The 12,472-nt window shown below is 55.5% G+C and overlaps 1 protein-coding gene across 11 annotated transcripts in view; it reads right to left on the reverse strand.

Annotated features, from left to right (window-relative positions):
• Window positions 1–12,472, reverse strand: part of MPRIP (myosin phosphatase Rho interacting protein) — a 92,875-nt gene that overhangs the window by 47,474 nt on the left and 32,929 nt on the right. The gene's annotated exons all lie outside the window — the stretch shown is intronic.

Consider the following 12,472-nt stretch of genomic DNA (forward strand, 5'->3'; position numbering starts at 1 on the left):
TTCCCTTCCACCTGCCAGTCCCCTGCTGCAACACAGAGGAAGGGGATCTGGTCTGAAGATGAGATGCCGAGCTCTGCTGACCCACCACCAGCCAGCTCCCTTTTTGTCCACTGGGGCCCCACCCAGGAGCCAGACCCCAGAGGTGGTGGCTTTCCGGAGTCCTCGCCCTGACACAGCCGCCAGCTCGCGGGGTTACTGCAAGGCAGGGAGTAAGTTCCCCACTCCAAGAAGCCTTTCCGTGGAGCCTCTGGGATCTGCCCGTCCTCCTGAGGCCCAGCTTAGGACAGAGGCGGCAGGGTAGGAGGGCAGCCATGTGCCCACAGAACAGCATGCACCTTCACTGTGTCTTCAAAGTGTGTCCTGTCTCAGAAGTGCTCCCAGGTGGGCATGAGAGAGGGGCCACACCCACGCCAAGCTGAGCGCGTCCCAAGTGAAGTACAACCTCGCAGCGCCTCTCCTGGAGGCCCCTGACCAGCCCTTAAGCTGGAGCAGGGGGTCTGGTGGGTGGTCCTCAACCAAGCAGCTGACGAGGGAAGTGGCCCAGGGCCCCCACCTCCCTCAGGATGAGCGCTGTCTTCCCACCTTCCTGCCTCAGCTCCAGGCCCTGCTTCCTTCCCCCACATCGTGCCAGTGCCCAGCAGAACCCTCCCTGGGTGGTGGTCTCTGCCCTCTCCAAAGGCAGACTCCCTCAGGCAGGACATTTGATCCCCACTGGCCCCGACAAAACACACGGCCTCTCGGAGGCGGGGCCTCAGGAAGGTGGAGTGAGGCAGGAGCGTAAGAGCAGGCAGGCCCAGCACCCTGCTCTGCTCTCCTCCCATCCCGCACTTCCTCCCTTGTCCCTCGTGCCGCTGGGGCAGGTACACGGCCCTGATGAGTCACCCTGTGTTACACACACGCAACACACACAGGTAAGTTCAGCAAGGGCCATAAAGTACATCATCAGAAGTTCTAGCATTTTCTCCTCACTGGACCACCTAGAGGGCCCTGGGCGACACACGCTCCTCTTCAGAGGCCACTGCTCCAGGGCTCGGGGGCCAAGCTGCTCCCTGGTCCCTCTGCATAGCGAGTGCTCCCTGTCGCCCCGCAGCTCCGTGTGGTCTCGGGACTCAGGCACCAAATGTACCCTGAGACTTTTGGCAACCTCTCCATGATAAGAAGGTGCTACCTCCTCCACAAAGTTTGCAGAAGGGCCACGAAAGGCAGAGATGTGACAGGTGAGGGCTGAAGGGCACGAGCCTCTCTCCACCACCTCTAAGCCAGGATCACCCAATTATAGTCTCTCTCATCCTTCCTTAAATATGACCTCCCATGAGGCAGGCGTGACCTCATCCTGTCACACACAGAGACGAGGGAACGAGAGACAGGAAACCTGGGAAACCTGTCCAGGCTCACAGGGGCCAGCCCTTCTGGTCTCAACAGCGCCCGCCCCACCAAGCCCGGGAAGCAGCAGCACAGGAACAGCCACACAGGCCCCTTCGACTTCAATGTGCCTCCCATATAGTACAGACTATAACCCAGTACTACACGATGGGTCTGTGGCTCAAACTGTCCTGGCCTCGCCCGTGTGGCCTACCAGCATGCACACGTCCCACTGTTTGCAGGGCAAGGTGCCCCAGGCTCAGCTTCTATGTACCTACCCTGATCCTAGAATCAGCCATTTCTCCAAGGATCCCTGGTTCCTTTCACTGGAGAACAGAATTAGAAATCAATACTGAGGAACTAGGTATGCTCACTGCTTTGGGGGCGTTGCTGCCTCCAGGCCTTCTCAGATGATGGGCCAGGAAACACAGGTGCGTATAACCTGTGCAGAGTCACATCTACACTGACTTCCCCAACCCCCACCTACTCCCATCTATCAATTGCGGGGTCTCTCTCCTGAGTGTGTGTCTCTGAAGCTAAACACACATGTGTCCTCCACTTGAATCCAGGACCATGTGGATCATTCCAGCCTCTCCCCTCGCCCGCCTGGGCCCCAGCACACCAGGTGGCCCAGACTGTGAACCAGTGCTCCAAAGGCAACTCCACCGCTGTGCACAAGGCACCCAGCACGATTCCTTCTCCTTCAGTTGTACAGACTCCACTCATGTCCAAGGGCACACACCACCTTACACACCCGTACCTGGACTCTTCAGGGAAGCCCTGGAGAAGAACCCATCACAGCTCCTTGTATATCTGAGAGCCCTGTCGGGGAGCAGACACTAGTTCTACACCTTCTGCCTCCAGCACAAGTTTCGGAGCCCTCTCTTCCAGGGCATGCTGGGTGAAGAGGGAGGGCGGGCGGGCACAGAGGGGAAAGGTTAGGGGCTCAAGGCACCTCCTAGCAGAAGCCATTCTTCCAGCCGAGATGGAGACCGGGGCTGCTCACAGAGGGCGGGGGGCACTGGCACACAGGCAGCAGGCCCTGCTGTGGAGATGCACGCCCAGCTCTGGTCTGCAGGGTGCCGTGCCCGGGTGGAAGGCAGTGCTGGTCTGCCCAGCGGCTCCAGGCAGATTGGGAGAGAACACACCATCGTCTGCTATGGGTGGGCTGGAAGCCACGCAGCTGCTGGGGCCGTGGCACTCAGCAAGCCCTCCTGCAGGGGCCCCTGCTCACCCTGGTGCTGAAAGACCCCCGATGCTGAGGTCTGAAGCAGCCAGAAGAGACTCTTGGGGACCAGGAACCATGAGAGAGGCTGGAGAGAAGGCAAAAGGTCCTAAACTGTAAGGCCTGAGTGCTTAACGCGATGGTTTTCAACTTTTGCTGAATAATGGAATGACCTGGAAAGATAACTAAATGGAGGTTCCATGCCCAGATTTAAACTCTCTGGGGGTGGGGCTTTTTAAAATCAGAATTACCAAAAAGCCCCTTCATGCTTCTAGCGCCGAGGCTGGGAACAACTGCCTGGAGAGGAGGCCAGTCTGCTCACAGCCGCAGCAGGCCCAGCACCGCGGGCTGGATGCCCAGGCCCTGGCCGGCTGCACCAGGTCACTAGGCAGCTTGTGGTGGGCCAGGAAGGACCTGATGAAAGCAGAACAGAAGGGACAGAGAGAAAACACAGCTGCTGCGAGCCCGCTGCGGGTGAGCACCAGCAGGGTTCACAGAGAGGGGGCACGACTGGAGACGTGGTATCGTCAGGCCCCAGCACCCAAGGCTCGGGTTAGCACCCACAAAGGCCCTGCCAGCCACAGTGAGAAAGAAAACGAAACCTCAGGCAACCTCCTGAGGGGAGGAGGAAGGACATGGGTCCTCTCCTCGGGTGACCCTGGGAGGCCCTCGACCAACTGAGAAGGTGAAGACCACGCCAGGCAACCCTACCACCCACGGGAAGGTGAGGGCCATGGTGGGGCTGCCACACTTCCTGTGATGAGAGGAGAGTCCCTGTCCCCAGTGGAGCCCAGGTAACCCCACACAGGCACAGGCTCCCGCCTCCATCCCCCGGCCCTGAGCGCCAGGTCCAGCTCCTCTGGCTCCTACCCAGTGTAAGCGTCCAGGTGGAACACAGAATCGGGGGAGCTTGTTGCCACATAGAGCATGCAGGCGGGTCACATGGGCACGCACACACACACCCCTCCTATCAACCACACTGCTGACACACACAGACACACACACCCCTCCTGTCAACCACGCTGCTCACGCACGCGCGCACACACACACACACAGACACACACACCCTCCTGTCAACCACGCTGCTGAGCCTTGAAACCAAGTGGGGCTGGTGCTACTACAGAATATGGCTAGGCAGAACCCATCCAAGGTGGGTGCCCAAAGGACTTCAAATAACCTTTTTATGGAGAAATTCTCTGATTTATTCTGAGAATTCACACAATCGAGAAAGTCTGCTCTGAGCCCACACCACATCAGAAGTCACTGGGCCTCCTCTGCTGTCCAAGTTTTAGAACACAGGGGAGCAGAGCAGTAACGAGAGTGTCCAGAAGGGGACTCCCAGCCTGGACACAGGCCAGGCACGGCCACGGCCCCCCAACCCTCCCCACGCCCCTCAGGGACCGCAGGCTCCAGGGACACTCGGGTGCCCACAGGCATCTACCTGCAGCAAGAGTGCAGGTCCAGGGCACACATGCTGTGAGCCCAGGGCTGACATCCCCAACCTGTCTCAGAACAGGCCTGTGCCCAAATGCCATGGTGCTCAGCAACGCATCCCGCCCTCCCGTCTCTGACCCACAAAACCCGGCCACAGGACTGAAATCCCGTCCTGTACAGGCTCCTAGGCTCCTTCCCAGGGATCCATGGGGCTCATCAGCAGAGGGGTTGGAGCCTCCTGGAGTGAGTCCAGGGCCCTGGAACAAGCACCCTGTTCTTCCCAGACTCAAATGCTTCTCCGCAGTCCACAAGAGAACCCACAGGTACAGACCCTCTCCCTCCCAAGGTAGGAAGCCTGGAGTGCCGATGTCCTCCTGCTTAAACTTCCCAACAGCGGGAGAAGGAGGAAAACCTCCAGAGAGAAGGGCTTGACAGCAAGGCTCTCTGTCTCAGGGAAGTGCAAAGACTTCCCTGCCCAACAAGGGCTGTGAGAAGCTGAGGCCTGGCAGGCTGATGGGGCCTTGTCTAAGAAAGGACGCTCTCACTTCTCTCTCCTCCTGGAAACTCCCAACCAAGGGCTTGGAGGTGTGCATTTCCTGGGCCCTGCGCTGACCCGGTGATGTTTTAACGTCCACCTTACAATCTGCTCCCGCCTCACCTCCTCTAGGTCCAGTTCTCCTGCCCCACCCCCACCCCTGGAGCCCCGCCACTGCTGCTGGCTCTCCTGGCACCCACACCTGGTTCTTGACAGCAGATGTCTGCCCCCAGCGAAACCTCAAAGAAGCCTCTCATGGAGGCCTGGGAGCACCCGAGTTCTCTGGACCCATCAGCGGCCTCGGGACACAGAGGATGGGGAGGGAGAGGTGCTACCTACAGACGCCGCCCAGCCACAAAGGTGTGCACCCTGGAGACGTGTGTTCTGCACCGCCCTGCCCTCCCGGGTCTCCTGGACCCATCAGGGCCCTGCGGTGGCTGTCACCACTGCAGAAAATAACTTCAAAAACAAGTAAACATACACAACTGGAGTCCCTGCTGTTGTCCATGCTACTGTCAAAATGGTTCTCAAGTGTGTTTCTTTAAAAAAAAACAAAACACAGAAAATACACACTTAAAAAAATCTAGATGTACTATCTCAAAACGTTCATCTCTTAATTAGGCAACAGATGTCCCTAAACCTGAGAAGAAGGGGCTCCTTTGGGGAAGCAGGCCTTTGTTTGACAACAAAGCCAGACCCTCCCCGACCTCGCCCCTGCAGCGAGACAGGAGGGTGGTGGGAAGACAGGCCACGAAGCTGCAGTCTCGTCCAGAGCATCCAGCATCCACGCTCATCCTGAAAAGCACTGCTCCTCTCCCCACACCACTGAGAACACAGAGATGTCGTTGAGGCTACAGAAGTGACCAGTCAGCTAGCAGGCGGAGCTGGAAGTCAGCCCACACACAACCACCCAGGTGTTTTCTGACAAGCTGCTCGAGGACGGGCCAATTCAGTTTCATTTCATTTTGACGAGTTCCGAGAGGGGAACTGTTGCTGCCGCTAAGTCTCTTCAGTCATGTCCGACTCTGTGCGACCCCATAGACGGCAGCCCACCAGGCTCCTCCATCCCTGGGATTCTCCAGGCAAGACCACTGCAGTGGGCTGCCATCGCCTCCTCCGTCCAAGAGGAGAAAAGTGCAGCCTAAAACAAGCCATGAGCCTGGGCGGCCTGTGCTGGTGCTGTGCTCTCCCTGGCCAGACTGATGACGCTTCGGACAATCTGGACCTCGAGGCAGAGTCCCTCCAGAATGCAGGGACCCAGGTCTCCAGGCTAACTGGCCATTACCCTACACCCAGGACACTGCAGGGCACTGGCAGAGCCTGGCCAGCGTCACTGGAAGGCCTCTTTATGAACTGAACTTTAGCGTCTCCTCAAAACTCCTTCGCTAAAGCCCTACCCCTCAATGAGACGGTGCCAGGAGGTGGGGCCTCTGTGAGGTCCACTCTGCTCTCCGCCACGTGAGGACACAGGAGCAGTCGGGGACCTGGAAGACAGCTCTCACCAGACAGCTCTCACCAAAACCCGGCCATGCTGCACGCATATCTTGGACTTGAGAAATAAACCGTGTTGTTTGTCAAGCCACAGCTGCCCAGATGGAGGTCAGCCCCCACTGCAGCACCCCTGAAAACGGGTGCCCCTGCAGAAGGACATCCACTCTGCTCTCTGCAGAGGGCTGAGCAACAGGCTGGCAGCAGAGATGTGATACCCAGCAGGAGTAACTCTGAGCAAGGAAACCAGAAAAGGCATCGCATCATATAAACCCCAGAAGTTCACATCAGAGAATTTTCTAAATTGTCGGATTATCACCTCATCTTTGTGCTGTCCTGTTCTCACAAAATCTGTGCAATGAGTATGTTACTTTTATGATTGGGGAAAACAGATGTAACAGCAAACAGTTTTTGTGGCATTTGTGCCCCTGCATATGACCACTCCCCTTGGTTTCAAGATCCAATCCAGTCTTTACATATTTTTAATTGTCTACATTTTAGCCACAGATTTGCTTCATTTTAAGAAATCTTAATCAGCAAATTCAAAGTTACAAGAAAAGCAAATGCAGGGGCGACCTTTTACACTAGGGTACAGGGCAGTGGGTTTAGACTTCCCTGTGGGAACCGGGGAAGGCGCAGTCTGGGGCAGCAATGGAAGAGAGGATGTCCATTCTTCCTGCGGCTAGTGGTGTGTGTTGGGGGCCCATCCTCCCGTGACTGGGCAGGAGTTTGGAAAGAAAGGGCCTGGGAGGAAGAGGAGGGAAAAGAGCGAGGGCTCAGAAGCAAATGGCTTTCAGCTGGCTTCAAGCTTGCAAGGCTTGTGCCTTTGACATGGCTATTTTTGGGTTTCTGAGTGGGGAGAAAAAAAGAAACTCTTCCCACCACTGCCGAGCTTGGCAGCCCCTTTGCCCTGGCTCCCCTCCCTGCCCCTCCCCGCTCCACAGCCCCTCTGGGATGGAGGAGGCCCACCCTGGAGTACTTCTCTCCCCCAGCCACCCCTTACTACCCCCATGCTCTGAGGAGGATCGGGAGGCCTCACCCACTTGCCTGTCTCTTTCTACGGAGCTGAGAAAATGGGGGAATAAATGAAGCCTCAATTAGGCATGCATCCAGGGTTTGGGGGTGGGGGGGAGGGGCTGAGGCTCCAGCCCAATCCAGGAATGCCTGAGAAAGCTGCAGGAGCCTCCGCAGCCTCCCAGGGTGGAGGCTTCCCACAGACTCCTTTTTGGTCCACGCTGACCAGGCAGGCAGGGGCCTGGGAGCCCGGCCTCACTCCCACAGCAACTCACTGCAGGAGGCCCGTCGGCTGCAGAAGGCTGGCCTCCCTCCGCCACCCCACGTGGGCTCCTGTCCCCACCACCTTTCTTCCTCTCTGGTGCCCTTCCCAGAGCAGGAGGCAGGACCTTCAGAGTGTGGACCCAGACCCAGGCGGGTGGCAGCCCTCCAGGCCGAACAAAGGCAGTTTTCCCCTTTTAACTGTGGAAACCCAGCGTTTCTTATTTATTCCACTCTGAGCCTAGAAAGAGCAATGAAACGGGGATCTTATTTCTTCCCTGGGGGAGGGGTAGGGAGAGCCAGGCGGATTCTGTAGGGAGGAGACTGGAGACTGGGCAGGAAGAAGCTCTGTACGGATATTTTTAGAGCATGGGAATTAAGCAAGCAGGGACATTCTGGGGCCGGAAACCTTTGTCTCGGTCCAACTCTGAAAGGCCAGTGGGTGACAGAGAGAAGGGCCTGGGGCAACGTGCGGCAGGCAGGGAGGGTGCATCAGACTCCAGGGAAAAGGAAGCAAGCAGGAGCAGAGGGCTCTGCAGCCCCTCCCACCCCACCCCACCCCACCCCTCCAGGCTGTTGCCACGCTTTGTAAGCCGGGCAGATGTCATGGCCACACAGCAGCTTTGTGGCAAGGAACAGTGGTGCCCGGCTCCTGGCAGGGCCACCCCTCAATTGTCTGCTCCAGTCCCCTAGCTCTCAGAAGCATGGGGAGGTGCAAGAGGCCGAGGTGTGATGCCAACCACTCCAACTTCCTTTTGCTGCTGGTTCTGGTCTGACTGTGGAGGAATGAAATGGAACCTAAAATGAGGCTTTTCAGCTATCATCAGGGCTCCAATGCTTCAGGACGTATCAGTTCTTTAAGACTACAAATACGGTCTAACCGTCTGTGGGGTGCCTCGCTCAGAAAGTACCCCTCTACAACCTCCAGGACAACCACACAAATCTAGGGGATCCGGACATGGAGGGAGGAAAATGGAGAGGACACCCTCCTCCCAGCCGAGGAGCACGGAGTTTCCAGAGCACAATCTGGCAGTAACTATCAACTGCCTCAAGACGGTTCACAGCCTGGACCCAGCAACTCTGCTTCTGGGATCGTCGCCTGAACCATAATACTGAGAGAGAAGGAAAGGAAGAGAGTAGGGAAGAAAGAAAGAAAGAAAAAAAAGAAAGAAAACACTTCAAAGCGACTTGAATGCCTGCAGTATGGAACAGAGTAAGCACAGCTACCTGGTGACCTAACAGGTAGCTGTTCAAGACTGTGCTGCAAAGGGTGACATAGGGAACCGTTAGAATAGTTTCATTAAACACAACAATCTTTTTTTGCCATGAAATATTTATTTCTGGCTTTGGCGGGCAGAAATCCCTCTTTCTTTAGTCCCATCTTCTACCACCATCTGTGTGCTTTGACCAATTCTGAACGCCCACCTCTGGAATGCTCTGAGTTTGTCCCTCCCGAGGGCGATCCGGAGCTTGCAGGGAGCACTTCTGGGGCCAGGCAGGGCATGTGTCTCTCAGCGCCGTGCCCCCGTGCTGGCTAACCCTCCTGTCTGATATCGGCTGTGAGGTTCTGGACGGCAGGACTCTTCCTCATCTTCATTAACCCTCCTGTCTGATATCGGCTGTGAGGTTCTGGACGGCAGGACTCTTCCTCATCTTCATTTTTCCAACTCCCAGCCTGCCCACGGCACACAGCAAGTGGATGAACGCATCAACCTTTCCTGGCTCCTTCAGGTCGCAGGGAGCACCGTGAGGAAAACAAACGGTGTGGGAGAGGGAACAAGCACGCGCAGCCCAGAGGGAGGACAGGCCCGCGCCACACACCCCCATGGCCATTCTCACGGCGGCCAGAGTTTCGGTTACAGGAGCTGCCCAGCCCCTGCCAACAAGCGTCTTATTGTTGGTGCAAGTAGGGGCCTGGGCCCAGTCAGTCAAGGGCCTTATTCACCAAAGGGAGATTAGACGGAGTCTCCATCTAACTTTTCTGGAACAGTGGTCATCGTTAACCCTGGGGTTTCCAACCAGAGAATCAAGAATTTCATCTTGATCCAAAAACTCCTGGACCAGAAGAACTGTTTCCTAAGAGATGAAAAGTATCTCTTTCTCATAAAAGGCACTGCAGCCTTAATTCAGGAGGTGAACACACACCCAGAGCAGGCACATTTATGCTCACTCTCAAAGACACCACACCAGGCACACGAGTTGTGCAGACCCAGGGCAACAACCTGCCCCACAGACGATCTAGGAGAGGACAGAGGAGCAGGGCTCACGAGGGGGATGCCCAGGGTGGACACTGACTCCTGAAACGCATGAGGGGCCTCCAGTCAAGCACGGCCAAAATCACACGGAGACGCATTCAAGTTGCTGATAAAACTCCGATAAAAAATGACCACAGATTTTTAAAAGGTATAACTCTCAAAGACAAAAAACAGGAGAGAGCAGCAGATGTGGGATAGTAAATAAATTGTGCACACCTGAAGAGGGACCCAGGGGAGCAGACTCAAGCGGTCCCAGAATTCCTCACACTCAGGGCTGGCCCAGCACCTCCGCCAACCTCAGAGGCGAGACGGGCAGGAAAGCTGGGCAGTCCCCATTCAAGGAGCACCAGCCCACAGGGCAGGCTCCCATGGGCAGCACCCACAGGACCTCTCTGAAGAGGTTCTGGACTCAGGGCAGGAAGCACCATGGCGGGGTGGGCGTGTGTCGGGGGGCGTGGTGGGGGTGTGTGTGCATGGCGGGGTAGGGGCGGGGAGCAGGAGGTGGAAGATTCCATGAAAGTCATCATCCTGAAAGCTGAGGCCGCCCCAGACAGGAGAGGGGAGGACCTGGATCTGGGGGCTCTCCAGTTCCCAGCCTGACTGTCCTTCTAAGACAAGGCCAGCCAATCACCACATAAGCCCTGCACACACATAACCTCGTTCTTGAATACAAATGTACAGCTATGGGTCACAGTCATTTGAGAAAGCCCAAGACAAAACAGGCAGGGAGGGAACTAAGTCAGACCAGAGACAGAATGGAATTTCAAAATAACTGGAATTATAAGAGACAGTACTGCGTCCATGAAACTGGAATAAGATGCTATAAAAAGGGATACACAGAGAACAAGAAATGAGCCCCAAGAAACTATAAGTATCACAGCTGACATAAGAACCAGAATAGAACAAAACAGGATCACTGGGATCAGAAATAGAAGGGTTTACAGCAAGGTTAATGAGGTCTCAGGAACAACAAAGCCATGCAAAAAGATAATAAAATTAGAGACTGTGCAAAGGAACCAAGAGCCAAATAACAGGAGCTCTGAGAGTAAAGACCAGGGAAGATGAAACAAAACATTACCAGAAGAAAAAAAAAATACAAGAAAACTCCTGGACCAGAAGAACTGAACTTTCCTCATTGAAAAGCACACAGGCTTCTGGTTCAACGAGAGAAAACAGGCCCACAGCAAAGCACAGCCCATGCATTTCTAGAGCCCAGGGGCTCACGAGCAGCTCCTCAGAGTTTCCAGAGAGAAAACTCCCTTCGTTCAGCATGGGGTCAGGAACCGTATGTGAACTTCTCCACGGTAATGGTAGAAATGAGAGACAATGGTGCCTTCAAAACTCCAAGGGGAAACTGTTCCCAGCCTGACATTCCATAACTAGTCCAGCTGCCAATCGAGAGTATAGGCAAAAAAGGCATTTTTAGACATGCAAAGTCTCAAAACTCTTTCCCTTGTGCCATTCTCAAGAGGCTTTACCAAGTAGAGAAGCAAACCAAAAATAAGAGATCAATCTAAAACCCTCAGGAGGAAGCTGAAGGAAGCCCAGGTCAAGAGCTAAGCAGCAGGCCTGGAGAAGAGCCAGGCCAGATGGGACAAGCAGAGAGAGGTCTCCATGAGGGATGTGAATACGAAAAAACGACGACTCTCTGACCGAAGGACTTGCCCACACTCAGGAGAACTTTGTAGTTCTGTCAGAAGTGTAAAGTTCAATTAAGGTTAGTTAAATATAAATCAAAACAAATGGGGGAGGGCAACCATAAACGTCAAGAGAAACCAAGTGTGGAAGGAAACACAGCCATGGTCATTACGTGGCTTAAGTGGCAGTTTTCACAGGGTCAGAATAACATAAACATTACTGATCTAGTCCTCCATTTAATACCTTACATGGGTTGGCTTATCAGACTGTTTGTATTGCCTGTTTCCCAGGAAAGTTAAAAAAAAAAAAACGGTCAGGCAGGGAGGGCTGGGCTCATGACGGGGTCCCAAGAAGTCAGGGTGCAGGGCTGTGCCCTGGAGGACTCTGCAGCCTGGCCTTGAGCCACTCGGCCCTGCACAGGCATGTGTGGGGGCACCATGGGTGCACACACGCACACACCAATACCAGTCACTTGGCTTTGTTTCTTGGACCCCAAATGTTTCCTGTTGCTGATGCTCATAAAATGACTCTTTTTCGACAGTTCTCTCCCTACTGCTACTTAATTTGCTCCCTAACCAATTATTCCAAGCTGCTCCCTTTCCTAAAACCCAAAGTCATACCTGTCCCTGCAGGAGGGCCAGACCCACCCAGCCCATTAACGCAGATGCTCACCCTCCAGACCAGAGTCGCAGCGCCACAGAAGTCTACCCACAGCTCTAAGGACCTCCACCAAGAATGCCCACCACAGCCCAGTCTCAGCTGCTACCCCTGCAGAGGGTGAGACCCCCAGAAATCCCTCCATCAGCTCACAGAACTGCTGCTCCAACCATCCCATGACCCCCTCTATCTCTGTGAGTAAGAGCCGTGCACGTGCAGAGGGCTGGCAGGGGCCCCAAGCGGGCAGAAGGACGTAAAACCACCTGCAGCACCTCTGTTCACAAGCCACGGGTGTCCCACAACAGCTGTGGGACAGCAGGGGAGTCCGAAAGAGGACCGTGGTTCTCACTGGGCTTGAGGGCACCAGACACAGTCGAGAGCGCGTCTCCCCCTGCTGCCTATGACTGAGCACGTGGTAACTGGGACGGGATGAAGGCGCACAGGATGGCACAGGGACACGGAAAGGCACTCGCTGGGCCCCCAGGCCCCAGGTCCTCTCACTAGAGCCTCAAAGTCAGAGAGGGAGGATTCCGGGGCAGGGAGAGGCTTATTAAACGCGTACGACAGACATGCCAGAATCAAAGGGGATGGCAGACTGATCTC

This window comes from Bos mutus, chromosome 19, assembly GCF_027580195.1.
Source record: "Bos mutus isolate GX-2022 chromosome 19, NWIPB_WYAK_1.1, whole genome shotgun sequence".
Classification (NCBI taxonomy): Eukaryota; Metazoa; Chordata; class Mammalia; order Artiodactyla; family Bovidae; genus Bos; species Bos mutus.